Source organism: Phycodurus eques, chromosome 19, assembly GCF_024500275.1.
Source record: "Phycodurus eques isolate BA_2022a chromosome 19, UOR_Pequ_1.1, whole genome shotgun sequence".
NCBI lineage: Eukaryota > Metazoa > Chordata > Actinopteri > Syngnathiformes > Syngnathidae > Phycodurus > Phycodurus eques.
The window spans coordinates 8,021,021-8,038,129 of record NC_084543.1 but is presented as its reverse complement, the minus strand read 5'-3'; the positions used below and the strand labels follow the sequence as shown (position 1 = coordinate 8,038,129).

Genomic DNA, 17,109 nt, shown 5'->3' with positions numbered 1-17,109 from the left:
ACCTAAATGTTTGAGAACAATTCTAAAAGATCAAATGCAAATGTATTGTACTTATTATAAGTTAAATACAACTGAACTGTATACAAATGTATCAGGAAATTACTCAATCACCATGTTGACTGTACAGAAGATTAAATTAATCATAAAATCCCGAATAAGCTTATCCTGAACTTTTAAACCTTTTGATATATTTTCAAAAATGCATCATGGAGAATTTGGTCTGACCAAACTGCACATAACGGATCAAAATTAGCAGAATTTTGCATTTCTTTATCCACGCATTAAGTAATACGGTTCTGAATAATGCATTATCATTGCTATTATTCATGCCATTATGTTGATGATGATTGGCATCATTTTGAGTAGACAGCCTTAATGTTTTTTAATGAATTGTACCAATACATATAAACTAAATAATGATCATCTTTTTACTGTAAATTGTACAATAAAATTGATTTTGTATCATGCCCTCTGCTCTGTGTACTGCCTCATTCAGTTTAATAAATAACTAAATTAAAAAAATGTGTGTTTGATATTGGTTATTCCGGATGTTTGTATCTCCACTTTTTGGAGGGACAATTACTATTGTTGTTTAAGAACAAACACGAAGTGATGTTGACGAGCTGGTCAAAATTAGGCTGAGGGAAGTGGTGTGGTGTGCATTGTGATAGTTACGATAACGCGTGCGTGTGCGCCTGTGCGTGTGTCTGTGTTTGTGTGAGAGTGAGATGCAGATAAATAGCTTGGTGTAACACAAGCTTGTGCCAAGCCTATATGATGCAAACTCAAAAGGGAGAGCACATTTGACATGGTTGAATCGGTGTGTACGCGCCACTCCGTGACACCACATTGCCCTCGAGAGGCCCCAAATTGATAAACCTTCCAACAGTTACTCGATTTCCAAGACAAATTTGTCACGTAAGAGCCATAGAACATCCATCCGTCCATTTGCGTTGACTTAATTGGCAACCATTTAAAATTAAATGCAAAAAAAATAAATAAAAATCCTGTTCAGTTATTGGAAGCGCACAATGTCGAGGTGTAACTGTAATTACGCATGCTAATTTAAACACGTTAACAAAAAATCTTATGTCTAGTAAGTCGACTTCAATCTCCATTTTAACAAAAACAAGTATAAAACACCTACCTCTAAAAACAGCTTCTTGTCTTTACAAAACTTTAAAGTGGCATCAACTAACTATCCAGAAAGCCATTGCAAATCACCTCAAACTTAAATAGTTCCACTTCCTCACGTCTTCTGTTGAGTTTAAATACGCCGTGGGATTTTCCCCACCGGATCCTGAGGACGCGAGGCTCCGTGACGCCCGTGCACTAGTAAATTTATGTCATGCTCTCTCACACAATAAGAGCAATGGCAAGACAGAATCTAACTCCTCTACCTTCTCGTCTTTCTGCTTTTTTTTTTTTTTTTTTTTTTTTTAAATCATGGGAGGTGGCAAAGGCACATCATTGTGAGAGTTACACCCACTTCCACTCCTGCCGGCAAATATTAAGCAGTATCGTTTTGTTTGCAAACATGATTAAAGTTGTCCCGGATCTAGGTTCACAAGGCTTAAAACTATCATTCCACGCACACCCCTCATGCATGAAACGTGCACATTTGCGCATCACTCTTCGTGGATGCTTTAACAAAAGTCACCACTCCACGTCATTTCTTTATTAATAGTTTACCCAGTGATAGATCTAACTTCTGTCTGGAGGTCATAGTGCAGCCATCGTTAAAGACAAAGCAAACCCCCGATACATAAGCTTTTACAAGCATTTTGGACGTAGACACGTACACGCTGGTCCAATTGGAGGAGAACTATAAACATTTAGCACGGGCGTTAAAGTCCACGGCATTTTCCACGCACTTGCAGCCCCGCAGCCTTTGATCACTTCCAAGCGGTCCGGACAAGTTTGTGCGTAAAAGTGAATTTGCCTCACGCGTCCAGAGGGAGCGGGAGTGAGAGAGTGAGTGTGTTTGTGTGTGTTACCCTGCTCTGCCGCATCGTAATGATTGCCAACAGTCGTGCCGTAAAAAAATGAAAATTAAAAAAAGAAAAAAAACGCCAACAATTTCCACTCGTCGGCCAGTTTTACGTGCCGGGTAAGTGGAGGCGTAAAACAAACGACGAGCAGGGAAATAATTGCAAGAAATGAGGTGTTCGTTGCACTCTTCTTCCTCCCTGCATTTTCAAAACAGTAACCCACCCCCCGTACACCCACACCCCCGCCTTCTTTCTCTATTGTAGCCCCCGCCAGCTGCCCCCGCGGGGTCACCGCTCCAACAGCACCACGTCACCGTCACGTTAACCCCTGCGTGGCCACGTCCGGAACACAGGAGTGTGCCGAGAGGCCCGGGATGTGTACATGCATTAACGAGGGGGGGCGACTGCGTTTCAATATTTGGGTTGCAGTTCCCATACAAAAAAAAAAAAAAGAGAAACTGGTTTCCTCCAGTATAATTCAAATTGATGGGAATTCGATGATGTAATGGTGGGGTTTAGTTCGACTTTTGCACTGGAGCAAACTGACAATTTGTTTTCAATTTTTGTGCACGAACGAGTTAAATTATTAGACACACTCTCCACATGATGCAGTGCAGTTCTACTCCAATGCACGCCACAGGAAACAACATATTGCCAAATTAATCCCTGTCAGGGTCAAAACATTTTTGTAAAAGATATAATTTTTTTATGCTCATGACGTGATGGCCAGTTGTTGTACTGTTTGTGACCAACAGCAACCACAAGACAACAGTTTCAAAGTGTTCTTGTGAAAATCTAGTAGGAAACTGTAGAGTTGACCACATTTCTGTACATTATGACTGGGCTATCTTCTACAGGCTTCAAATTGGTGCCTTGAGATACGAGTAACCCGACTTATGAGTTTTTGAGATACAAGCTGTCGTTTGGCCGATTTGTAGATCTTTTTTTTCTTTAACTTGAAAGCAAAAATTTGTGATAAGAGCACTGTATGGTGGCAGTGGATTCAAGTCAACTCACAAGAAGGAGACAAATTCCTTGTGTGTTTTGGACATACTTGGCAAATAAAGATGATTCTGATTCTGATTCTGAAACAAGCAGCAGTTTGGCAGATAGTGAACAATTAAACAAAAAGAGATTTCAAGATGTTTATTGCCACTCCCACTTGAAGTTTACTGTCAAACAAAACATCTAACAAAGACATCCCTTTGCCTTAGAAAAGTCAGTTTAGCTTAATGCTAACAAACAATGAAAAATGCTATTGAAGAGTTAACAAATAGCTTCAGTGTCGCAGTGTCATAACCCGTTAAGTAACGGATATTTGAAAAATAACAGTGTAGCAACACGTGTAGAGACACAATAGAACAATACTTACATATATTCTTTATCCTCTGTGAAAAATGACTTTTACTGCAGCTTACTGGGGTAGTCATGAAATGCTTCTTTGTGTGTGTGTCTGTCTGTATTATACTGCCCCCAGGTGGCCAAGGCGCACACACCAGGAGCAACACAATGTCCATTGAAATGAAGCAAAAAAATCTGGCAAAAATGGTTTAATTCTTTATATTCTATTTAAGTCATTACTGTTATGTTTTTATAAATTACAATGATATTTTTCTTATTTTAAAAACACTTTTTTTCAAGGGAGGTAGGAATGGACTCATGGCATTTCAATTCTTTTCAATGGGGAATGTTGAATTGAGATCTCAAGGCACCACTGCACTACACAAATATAAAGTATTCCTTTTGACATCTCACAGTCTACAGGGCCAAATCAAGCATGATATAATAACAAAGTGAAAAGGAAAAATGCCTAAGAAAAAAAAAAAAAAAATCTAACCGTATAGAATCCCCCCCCCAAAAATTAAATTGGTCCTTTACAGGCCCCAACAGGCAACTCCTTTTAAATAAACCTGCCAAGCTCACTAGAATGACTGCTAGTCCAAAGCAGACCTTACTCCATTGAAACTACGAAACTATTCTGCACACCGAAGCCATCACGCACATGCATGCATGCACACGCGCGCGCGCGAACACACACACACCGTTCTGAATGGTTTTGTGTCATGATGATTGATGAAAAGGAGAGGAATGTGTCAAGATCAACCTCGCCCATTTATATTTGAAGATAATAGTGAACCACTACATTGCAAAGGACACAGGTAGTATCACCCCTGCCTTAGTGAGGATAAGCGGTACAGAAAATGGATGGATGGATGAATAGAAGTACAACTTAAAAAGAAGTAGTCGAAATAACTAAACGAGAAAGACTCCCCTCCCAGCACATATAGTCCTCCTGCTGCCGCTGCATGTTTGCCACCATATTCGTGTCCGTCAAGCGTTATCACAGTACCTGATGCATAATTTAGCATTTTTCAAGTTTTAATGTATACGATTGACGCCCACCGTGGGTGGATGCATGGGGGCCACCGCCCTGCTCTCCTACCTCTTTGCATGCCACTGATTTTAGCTGTAGCAGTCATTTTTTTTTATACTTGTATGACAGTCAGGAATGTTAAGATATTACTTCAAATTATTATTATTATCTTATTTCCGTCACTGATTGTGTAGTTGTACACTTGCCTGACTTTGGTGTGTTCAGTTCCCACTCAGTGACGGTGTGAATGTGAGTGTGAATGGTTGTCCGCCTCTATATGTGCCCTGCAACTGGCTGGCGACCAGTTCAGGGTGTAGTCCGCCTTTCGCCCAAAGTCAGCTGGGATAGGCTCCAGTGTCCCGCAACCCTAACCAGGATAAGCGATGTTGAAAATGGATGGATGTTATTTCCTGAGGGAATAATATGGGAAAGGTTTCTACAGACAAATTGGAGTTCGACCAGCTTCCCAGAATGAATTGTTTTAGACCCTTGAGGTTCCACTGTATTTTGTTCCCGTTTGTATAGCTTTTTTTGGTTTGGTTTCATGGACACTTCAAACATAAACGCTGATTTCCATCCTATTGTCTTTGCAATCATCTTAAAAAAAATAAAAATAAAAAAAACGCTTGTGATTTCTCAAAAAAAGAAACTACAAAAATCTTCAAGTACCCATCATATCACGTCTTGCAGAACTTTTTGGCAAGAAACTGAACAAGAACAGAACGCTCGACAAGCGTTCCAGACAGACCCGTTAAGACATCTGTTTGACTTAAAAATTCCTCTGCTGGAGCTCACGGAAGCTCCTCGTGTTTTCTTCCTGTCATAATCTGAATGCCCCCCGCCCCCCCTTCACCACATCCCAATCCTTGTTTTTCAACCAAGCTGTAACAGGAGAACACGCTCAACCTGACCCCTGACTGAATGGTTAAATAGATGCCATCCACATACTCACCCCATCCATCTATTTCAACTCTGATGAGGAACAATTGTGGTGCGTTCAGTCAAACTCGGAACGCCTGCAGCCCTGAAACTCGACCCTTTGCTCCTCATTAGAACAATCTCGACCAAGGCCCGTTTACCGCGAAAGTCCTCTCTCTTTCTCTTGCTGTGTTTCCTAAAAATACTTCAGTGGTGTAGTCCTTACACATGTCAGGTTGTTCTCATACATAAATACATATTTGTAGAATTCCATTCCTTTTCGCAGAGCAGGAAAGATTTGGCTTTGAAGGCTGTGAAAGGCTTGAAATGTCCAGCGTATTCACAGGGGGCCTTATCATTATGCGGCAAGCACATCTACGCAGGAAACATCTGTAATATTCATCACTAAACAAGCCAGCTTCTGAGAAGACAATACTAGATTGTCTTTAAAAAAAAAACATTTCTGGGACAAGCTTTAAAGACCCTGTCAGTGAATTCAACGATTTGTTTTTATAAACATTTTGCATGTTGGACGATCATTGCTGAAAACATACAAAGACTGAAAACTATGTAGTGTTGAAATCACTTTTATCTCAAATCATCAACACTATGAATCCGTTCCAGCCTCCCACAAAAAAATTTAATGTGTTTTTTAAAGAGAAAAATGGCACTCTTTAATATTGTACTTTATAAAAACATACCGTAATGAAATAATTAAATAGAAATACAAATAATGTAACTGTTTTGTCACACTTTGCATCAATTGAATGATCATTGTGCTACTGTCCTCGGCCACCTGGGGACAGTATAAAATGGACGGACAGATATACTGTACATGGACGTCCGTACAGTATAGACGTCTCAGCTCCTCGCAGAGGATAAGGAATATATGATTGCGAGTAGTTATACTGAATGTCTAGGCAGGGTTGTTAACAACACTCTGGTGTTTCAAATTTAGAAAATGTTTATATTTTCAATTTACAGTGACTACCGTTGATCATGATAAACTCAGACAAATATAAGGGATTTACATCTGACACTTGTCATTTGCTATATGCTGTAATACTGTTGCTAACCCTGAGAGAATGCATGCACATGTGATATTTATGCATGTGTGTGTATGTGTGTGTGTGTGACACAGCTGTGATAGGTTAAGAATCAGATGCTAAACTTGCCTCTGGTTCCAATTTTAGCTTCCAGCTTCTTTTTTGGCAAATGGCAAACACTTCAAGGTGGCACCGGACTTGAAAACGGTGCCGCTACAGTTTTTACACGGTCATGTGATTTCTGGAGAGTGGCGGTTCCTTGCCTCAGAGGCAAGTGCGCACCGTACACAAGACACACAAACAAACACACAAGGTTTTAGAAGTCCCAATAGGATAGTTGCCACAGCCACAAAAGGGGTGCGCTAAGACAGCAGAGCATCCTGGGATGTGACTTCTTGCCAGTCCACTAAAATCGCTCATTTTCCCACACATTTTCTAATGTGTCATAAAAGACTATGACATCACAGGACGCACAGTGGTTCCTTTTACAGCGGATCGACCACGCTGTATGTCTCTGTGAGTTATGTGGCATGTACGGATATGCATATTCGACACAGCAGCATTAAAACGCATTGTACTCAAGAGACAAACAGAGACATCACTTTGATGTCAAGCCGGGGCAATAAGACCACTTCCCCACCACCCATACCGTCACCCATCCATTCCATTTTTTTTATTTATTTATTTTTTTTTTTTCTTCCTTTCCCCTCCTAACATTGCAGCTGCTAATGGAGCAGCCGGAACAGTGACAAAGCTAGCTTTGTCAGCCCCCTCCCCTCCTCGGTCTGCTGACGAGTCCACTTGTCCTCCATGTCACCCGCCCCCCGAGCAGTCTTCCAATCATTTCAATAAAATATAAAAAACATCTTTTCTCCCTTTTAGAATTCCCCCCGCCATTGCCCTCCACATCTGCAGCAGCGTCACGCGGATCGGCGCGGCCGGGGCGGGCCAATCATGAGATCTTGGTCAGGGCCTCGCCGAGGAATAAGGGAAGTGTGTGTTGCAGTGGCCATGTGGGAGGGTCAGAGGTCAACTCAAGGCTGATACCATCATTTGGACTAAAAAAGTGGGTCAACTCACTTTTACTCTAGTCCTTTTGTGGTGTCGATTGTTGCCTAACTGTGCATAAAACTGTTGAATTGAAGCAGCTGGAAATCTTCTTGGTTTCAACAAACAAGAAGAGTCCAGTTGCCTCCTTTTGACTTTTGCGAGTAACCATGACCTGGATGACTGAGAATCTAAACAGACTAACTGTGCATACTTTATCAATCTATTCAGGGGGCTGGTTCTAATGGTGAAACCGCATAAATGCGAGTGGTGTAACGGTTCACGGTTTTGTACTCACTGTACTTTGATTTTCAAGATTGCGGTTGGGTTCACATTTGGTGCAGTAAAATGCAAAACGGACCGCTTGCGTGCAAACAAGAACTAATTTAATGAAATGGATGATGACGAGTTAAAATAATTTACATTTTGGCAAATGGAACATCAATAATTTCGTTTGTTTTCGTAACTTAAGTGCAGAATGTGTAGCTCGTATTTTTAGGAAAGTGCATCAATTGTTTGTCTTCTTTTTAGTAAAGTATGAACTGATATACCGCAAGTTTGTCTTCTCTTTATGGAAGTGCAACATCAGTAGTTCATCTTCTGGAAAGTGCAATCAATTATTTGACTTCTCTTTTGGAAAGTGCAACATAAATTGTCTTCTTTTTAGGAAGGTGCGACAATCATTGAAATTATTTCAGGGAAATTTCAAATTTACAGGGAATTTCCATTCCTTTCCCAACCACTTGAGTGTGGTGTGAGAGATTAGGTGAAAATTATCCAATTTCACTTAAATTGCTCAAAAAATGATTATTTATTTACAAAAAAATTTATCTTTGTTCATCTATCTATGCCAGCGACGTATAATGCTAGATGGCAGAAGGTACATACAGTAATTAACCTGTGCATTCACTTTTTGTAACATATTTGTTTGGTGGTATGCCATGAAAAAGGATGAATAAAAAACTATTTTAGGAAAAACTGCCAAATTAATGCAACAAATATTACGACTATTATAATGGAAATGCTCGGTGAAAAAACAACAGCAGTCCGTATGTGGCCCACAGGCCATACTTTGCCCCCCCCCCCCCCAGGTTAGATTAAGGTCAGTTATACGCTACTTCAAACCACGCAGACCACGTGAGTGAAAACAATAAGGATCAAAGTCATCTTAAATGTGGTAATTGTTGCGCTGTGTAAAAAAAAAAATTCTAAATTAAATCCCAAAAAACACACCCCACGTTGATCACGGGACCAAGTGAATGTGACGTTATGAGCAGTGACGAATGACTTGGAGTTGAGAGAGTTTAGGCGATCAAATGTTCATGTGTGAATATTCCATTGACCAACGTGAGAAAACAATCAAACACACAGGCGATCTATGAAGCACAGACAATGTAAAGAAAATGTTTTTAAACTTTTAATTGGCCCAAAGCTGTGGTAGGGAGGAGTAATTGGTTTATTATGTATGTTATATTGGGACAACGATCCCCATTTCTACAGTATGTAGAGTGGATATTAAGTCTACACACCCCAGTTCAAAAGCCAGGTTTTGTTATGTAAAACAATGAGACCAACACATACTCATAACATAAAAAACACACTCCATCGCCCACATCTGCAAAAGTAGTCACCCCTTTCTCTTATCATCCAGGCAGATGTATCCTTAACAACAGCTCTGTTTATGTGACATGTTGTAGGGGGAATTTTACATAAGGCAGATGTATTAGAACATCCATCTTACTTGTATGAAATGATCCCCCCACTCAGTCGACTTTCCTCGGCCAGCTTTCGTCATCTCGAGCAACAAGTGGCCTCTTCCCTAGATGAATTTTGACATAAAGCCGTCTGCTCCTATGCTGCTGACATGAGGCAGATCGAGAAAGGGGAGGGGATCTTCATTGATTGCGTTCAGAGGCTGACAGGTATACATGGATGAAAAATATTGCATATGAATACAGATGCACCCCCCACACTGTTATTTTTCTCTTCTTGATCAACCTGAGTGAGCGGGCCTACTAAAATAAAATTTTAGTGCTGCGGTAATGTTGTAGAGCAGCATGGCGCCGCTGCTAATGGTGGGATCATATCTATATCACTGTTCCTACACCCCGCTTCATGTTCAACGCTGAGCGCCTGTCATCATCTGCCGACACTTGGCACAGGATCAACAAGGAGCGAAAGTTCAAACAAGTGCACATTAAATGAAAATATAATTACAACAATGTGATAGTCCTCCACTATAAATGCTGGCAGAGAAAGTATTTTTTTCCCTTTGGTTTGTGGTTCTTCCGAATGTTTTTTTTTTTTTTTTTTTTTTTTAATTGATTTACAGAACAATCATCGCATTGAGAAATAAAACGGCTGAAGGCATTAAAAATGCTTGTGCAATTAGGAAATTCAGCAGCATTATGGAGGAAGATGTCTTAAAAGCTGCACAAAAACTTTGAAGCTGACCTGTCGTGTGACATCAGCCTTTTGTGCTGGCCAAGGATGTGCCATTTTCCAGCGATGGCCAGAGTCCAGCCAACGGACTATGTAGGCCCACCATACACCGAGCGACGTGGCCGAACATGACTGACCTGTCGCGCAGTGTGCACTGTTCTACAACTAGTTTTGCTGTGATTTGAAATTTGAAACGCAGATGAACGGCATCGTAATGTCGTAAATGCAACGGCCAATCAAAAACACCATGTCGTGTCACGTCCTCGTTTCTGGGTACGCAGCGAGATCCAGCCAGCTGCCACCAAGCTGTACCAATACACTTTATACAGTACACGTAATATACAGGGTGATTCAAAAAGAATGCGCCGAAATCAGCACGCAATATTTCAAAAACGAAAAACAATAGAAAACTCCAGCTTGGACACATATGTTGTACATACCTTAAAGTTTTTATTTCATGTTTTACAAGTGCTCAATGTGGGCACCACCGGCAGCACGGACAACATCAAGCCGATATGAGAATTCTTCCCAAACGCGCCTCAGGATGTCGCGGTCCACCGTGTTGATTGCAGCTGTTATTTGATCTTTCATGTCACCGATGTTTGCCAGAAGTGGTGGAACATAAACTTTGTCTATAACATACCCCCACAAGAAAAAGTCTAAAAGCACCCTGCACCCTGACAATGGCATTTGTTTTCACAAACTCAACCACTCAAAACGCTTTGTGCTGAGGAGTCGCCATTTTGAGTGTAAAAAAAATAAATAAAATAAATTTGTTGACAATTAAATGGCGTCAGAGGAGTACGTCACCAAAGCAGAACTACCAACTATACCAAGCATGTTTTTAGAATTTGGGAGGAAGCCAAAGTACCTAAACACAGGGAGAACATGAACAATCCAGAGTCAGGTCAGAGCCGAGATTCAAACCCAGAACATCAGAACTGTGAGGCAGACTTGTTAAACAAATGCTCACCGCACTGCCCACCTCTGAAAAATGTCATACCAAATTTGAGAGGTCAAACCATCCGACTTGTGATGTGCCACATTACACCTTTAACATTCATCATTGACATTAAAGTCTATCTTTAAGTTTTAATTTTGGTTAATTTCACTCACTTCGAGCCTGGAATTTATTTCTACTTCCATTATTTTCTCATTTCTTAGACCCTAGAGGTTCCAGTTTACAGTCACAAATATGGAAATGAATGTGCCTTTTTCTGCCTTCATGGACTTGATAATTAAATCTACAATGTGGCTTCAGGTGAAAGTGCACGTGCATCATTTGAGTGAGGTATTATTAGAGGCCATTCTGGGGAGTTATCCATTAATTTGGGGTTAAAGGCCATTTGCATCCAAACAAAGGGGATATGGGCCATCCATCTCCACGCTGAGGGGAAGGGGGTTACAGTGGGCCACAGAGAGCGGGAAGGAGAGGGTGAGGAGGGTTTGGGTGTGGGGCAAGTGTGTGTTTGCGCGAGTGTGGGGGTGAAGCAGATAAATCTGTTGCCCTCAGGGGTGCATTTACATAGGTGAGGACTGACTGTTCGGCAAGCAGAGAGTGATTTATCTGAAAATAGCACCACTAACACACACAGACACCTATAGTACTCACTGAAAATGTTTCAAAAACTATGCACAAAGTCGACACACCCCTGTGTAAATGCCAGGTTTTTGTGTCGTAAAAAAAATGACACCAAACACTTTAAATTGTGGCAGGTGTCTGCTGGCTCCCATTCAACATGAGTTGTAATTAGTTAAATGTGAACACAACCACAGCCCCAGTTGGAAGAGGGTGTGCACACTTGTGCAACCACATTAGCTCAGTTGTCTATTTTCCCCAATTGAGTTATTAAAGGTCACATTAATGGTGGAAAAAGGTTTTGCTTTTTTATCGTGATGTCTTTATTTATATCACAAAAACCTGGCATTTGAACATGGGTATGTAGACTTTTTGTATCAACGGTCTCCTGAAATAGGAAAATAGTGCCATGGCACATTAGTGTACCATTAGAGATCATCCAGTGTGCTGTGGAAAAATAAACTTTCATTTGTTTCAAAATTTTTTTACTACGAACATATCTGTGTTCATCTATCTATGCCAGTGACATATAGTGACAAGAACAATAATGAAATACTCTTCCACGAGATGGCAGAAGGTACACTTAACTTGTGTATCCACTTGTTGCCCTTCAACAACAAAATAATAGCTCTGAACTAAAACAGGCCCAAGGTTTCACACTGAGTACATCTGTGAGTAAATTGACAAGATTATTTCAGTATATACACTTTCTGATACATTTTTGTTTGGCCGTGTGTTGTGAAATTTCTCCAATGTAAAATATGCACCTTGTCTCAATAAAGGTTGGGGAAACAATACCCTATAGCACTCACTTTATCCCTTGAAAAATGCAATTTCCCAAAGTATGTGTAGATTTATTCAAAGCCTGTGTGCACATATGCATGGACACAACAAAGCTTTCTACACGATGCACGTCCTGCACATCCTGTGCACCAAATCTTAAAATTATACCTTCAAAAAGAACCAAGAAACCAAACTCTATGTTTGAAACAAAATGACTTTTCCATATATATAAACTATATGAATATAAACTGTATGTAAACTGTAAACAAATGATATATATATAAAAAGCGTATGTATGTATATATATATATATATATATATAAACTGTATGTATATATATATATATATATATATATATATACATACATACATACATACACTTTATATATATATATATATATATATATATATATATATATATACAGTTTTATATATATATATATATATATATATATATATATTGCAGCTGCCTTCTTCCCATCGTGCATGTAGCTGTTCCCCACCCTCACACACAGAAAGTACTTCCTAGCAACCATTATAATGCACACGCACACACATTCACGCACACGCGTACACGCACACGCAACATGCTGGGGCTCCCTCCGAGCGATCAGCGTGGCGTGGGCTTCCCCCTCCTTTCCCTCCTCCTCCTCCTCCCCTTCTTCTCTCCACCGCGGCGGGGGAGAAAGAGAGAGCGATCCCCTCTTCACAGCTCTCCCGCGGAAGCCCCCCGCATTACAGCCCGCCTGCCTACTACGAGACGCGGTCACACCGGGGCTCCGTGCCCCGCTGGAAGGGGGAAAAAAAAAAAAAAAAAAAAAAAAGGACGACGTGGGGAGAAGAGATAGTTCCGAGGCGGACGGAAGAAGAGAATGGACGGCGAAAGGGAGCTTTTCGAGATGTCTGACGAGCTGTCGTGGAAGAAAAACAACCGGGATGTGGGGGATGGGAACGCCCGGGAGACGCAACCGACAAGCGAGCCTTTCTCCGGGGCATAACACCACCGCTCGGTGCCCCCTCTCTTCCAAAGGGCGACAAGTCAACAAGGGGGTGTCCGCGTTTGGGTGACGAAATCCGGGGACGGTTTTTGGCGAGAGAGTGGGGGTAGGGAGGAAAGAAGAAGAAGAGACTGCAGCTCCATAGTGCAGACGCACCCCCCGCCCCGCCCCCCAACTCCCCACACACGGCTAACCTCTCCTCCCACAGCCGCCCCCTCTGCGACAGGGCGCCATTTTCGAACGCCGTTTTCGGCACGAGGAGCTTTATTTTGCTGTGGTTTCACGTTACACTTTTGGGCAAGAATGTGGACGGACGAGATGGACAGCGGGATGCAAACGGGGCGATCCATCATCCATTTTCCTCCGTTTGCTTTTTTGGGGGGGGGTATTATTTGCACAGGTGAGGAAGCGAATCAATTCATTGTTTTTTGTTTCTTTGTTGTTTTTGTGTTGTTGCTTTGTTATTTAAAACAAATAATTAGGCTTCATTTAAAATTAGTCTGAATCGCAAATTCGCTATATACGATACAATAAATTAAAATGTTCAAAATAAGATGCCAGTGAATTTAAACAAACTTATTGGTTATAATAAAAAAATATAAATATAATATTTTCGTTGTAAAATAAATATTTGTACTATGTCGTTTTATTGAATATAAATTATAAATAAAGTAATAACAGCCGGTTTACGAATGTTGGCAGTTTTTCCCCATTTATAGAAAATCAATTTTAAAATCATACAAGTCTAAAATCAAAAGTATTAAAAGTAAAAATCAATTACTGTTTAGTAATCCCGCGTGTCTGCGTTTGTGTTTCCCCTAAAAACTGCAAGTATGATTGTGACCTTTTTATTTTCAAGTATAATTGACTTGACATTTTTATTAATTTTTTTTAAAATAACGTGTCTCGATTTTAAATGAGGAAAATAAAACAAAATTATAATTCCAATCTTGAACATAACGACACAGAATGAGAACATAATCGTGTGTGAGCGTGTAGTTTACCCTAAAAAACAGTATTACCGTGACGTTTTTTTCATTTTTAAGTATAATTGACTTTACCTTTTTTTTATATATATAAATATATATATATATATATATATATATATATATATATAAACGTGTCTTAATTTTGAATAAATAAAGAAAAACTCAATTATAATTAAAAATTTAGACATACTTGACACCAGAATGAGAGCATAATCTCGTGTGTGTGTGTGTGTGTGTGTGTGTGTGTGTGCGTGTGTGTGTTTACGGCAAAGGCTCATAAAGCTCCAGACAGAGAAACTTTAATCTTGTTTGTTTTTTCAACATAGCCAAACCATTTAATTTGAAAGGGACAGCCTCCACTTGTTTTGTCTGATTTGATGTTGTATCTGCCTCTAAATTCGACAGACTTCCGAAAATGTGAAATTACAGGCCGGCTGCAGGAGCATAGCACCACTTTACATAATTACACAGAGTGGACTCACTTTGAAGAACACGCTTTTAGTTGTACTAATCCCCACAGAACCTGCATGACCGCTTTTTTTAAATGCACATGTATTATCCTTATTATTTTATTCGCAGTTTTGGATTTCACAATACAATTTTGGACCCCAACAAAAAAAAGAATCCACGTTCTCTTCCTCTGCGTGTGTGCGAGGATTATTTCACACTCTGCACAAGTGATCTCTGGCAGCTTTGTTGAAGAGTGCGATACGAACACGCGTGCTTAGTTTATTTTGAAAATCTCAATAAAGCCTGCATCGTGATATTTTCTTTTTTTCCCCCCTACTACCGGACGTGAGGCGTTGATTACGTCCCCGCCCCAAAAAACAAACAACAACAATAAACAAACAAAGCGAGAGAGAGTTTTGAGTGATGATAACAGCAGCAAGCTAAATTCAAATAATAATTTCACCATTAATTTCTTTTTGGGGATCACGTGTTTGAATCCAAGTTAAGGCTACTTGCAAGATGCAATATTACAAGTACTTCGACGTCACATTAAATAAATTATTTTTTTGCAAAAAAACAACAACAAAAACCAATAATATCATAAAAACAATATTATATTTATGAGGCTGATTATATTTACCTTATTTTGTATTCACACTTAAAGCTTACTTTTTAAATGCTACCGTTGTGCTCCTATCTTGACATTTCCTATCAGGATTTGTGAAATATTGATCTTTTTTCAAATATGTTTGTGAATTACACTTTTGAGTTGAATTTGAAGCCCATTAAAATGACTATAAATGCGTTTTGCCAGATCACTCACACATTTTACATATTCTGCCACATTATGTCAATTTATGAGCACAATTGTATGTATATATAGGCAAATGTCACAGACTATATATTGTTGTTATCCGTACTTATTCTTATTATGATTCTGAATTATATCATTGAACATACAAGTATTTCTCACATGTCAGAGTTCTATATACTGTATATATAATGTAGTGGAGTATTATGTGAAATTGTTTTTCATTTATAATCAAATGAGCATAGATGTTTTCTTCATTTTTGGAATTCAAATTAATTGTGATGTGGAGGAAAAAAATAAAACGTATGCAACAATAACCCCTAGTCTGTGTGTTTGTGTTCTAAAGAATGTGAGTACACTTTGGTGATAAGTGGAGGAGTATGAGGACTACGGGGGCACGGTGAATTAGTCCTGAGCAGAATAAGACCCAGACTGCAGGTTCTGTCGGTCCGGAACTGACTGACCTGACAACAATCACGTGGTCCATACCCAGTGTCCTATAATGACATCACAGCCCATTAAGAGAGGCAAATGAACTAAATGATGAAGCTTTGAAGTGGAATATAAGAGACCATCATTAAGTCTGGGGAGCCGGCCTTTTTCATTACACGCTGCTAATAGCAACACAACGGTTTCCTCACTTTGCTTTTGATGAATAAGACATCCTCTGTTTTCTTCATGCTGTTTCCCCCATTTAAACACATGAGTCAGATTAAGATAATTAAATGAAAACATGGTAAAATGGCACACCATTACCATTTACTATCTTCTTCAGAGGAGGTCTTTTATCTAAAAAGTTACTTTTGAGGACGGGGACCATGCAAGTATATGCTTGTCTGCCACAACATTAGGTACACAAGCACAGTCTAATGTGATCTCATGGCTGAAAAGAAGATGTCAGCTAGTAGTTTGGGTGTAGGCCTGCACTGCATCCTACTGTTCACTACAAAATAACTATAACTACATGAGAGGGTAAAAAAAACAGACAGATTAATGAACATTTTAACTGAAGAAATCTCTATAGTGTCAAAACATCTTTCCAAAATGTTAGACGTCTCTGTCATTGGCTGGTGCAAGTGGCCTGTGAGTGTACTGCTGCAGAGAATATGCAAACACATTACATATGAGAGGTTTTCACTAGTAGTTAGTCAGAGGCGGAGCTGTCAAGAGGTGGTGGTAGGGTACTCCCCCACTCCCCGACACCTCCGCTTAGCCCCTGCTGCTGCTACTGGGAGAACTCCCCCACCCTATAGCGAAAAGGCACCCAGCTAAGAAATACAATATAAACTCAATTAAATGCAGTCTCCGCTGCGATTTACCGCAATGAATGATAAATTGGCCGTCGTTCTCACACGGTGGGATCTCTGAATGTGCAATAATAGGCAGAAATGTTGGCGAAAATATGCAGGAGCTCACATGGTTTATCAAATTTAGTCCAGGAGGGGCAACTGGCTGTGTGTGCCTTTTGTTAGAAAATGCCTGCTCAAATAACCAGGTTTGTCTTGCATGTTGTATTTTAGGTCAAAGTGGGTTAAATTGCCCCTTTGTGCCATGGCAGAGGACGGCCTGCAAGAAAAAATATGTCCAGTTAGTAAATGGCAAAAGGTGTTCCACCAATAAACTGTGTAAATAATAGTTAGAAAAACAATAAAGGGAGGGTGCTACAATATAATTCAAACCG

The 17,109-nt window shown here is 40.0% G+C and overlaps 1 protein-coding gene across 1 annotated transcript in view; it reads right to left on the bottom strand.

Moving 5' to 3' along the window:
- bahcc1b (BAH domain and coiled-coil containing 1b) overlaps positions 1-1,352 on the bottom strand; it is an 80,844-nt gene extending 79,492 nt beyond the window's left edge. Inside the window, exon 1 of the mRNA XM_061705841.1 lies at positions 1,148-1,352. The gene's annotated coding sequence lies outside the window, so the exon portion shown is untranslated. The remainder of the gene's footprint in view (positions 1-1,147) is intronic.
- Between the last annotated feature and the right edge of the window lie 15,757 nt (positions 1,353-17,109).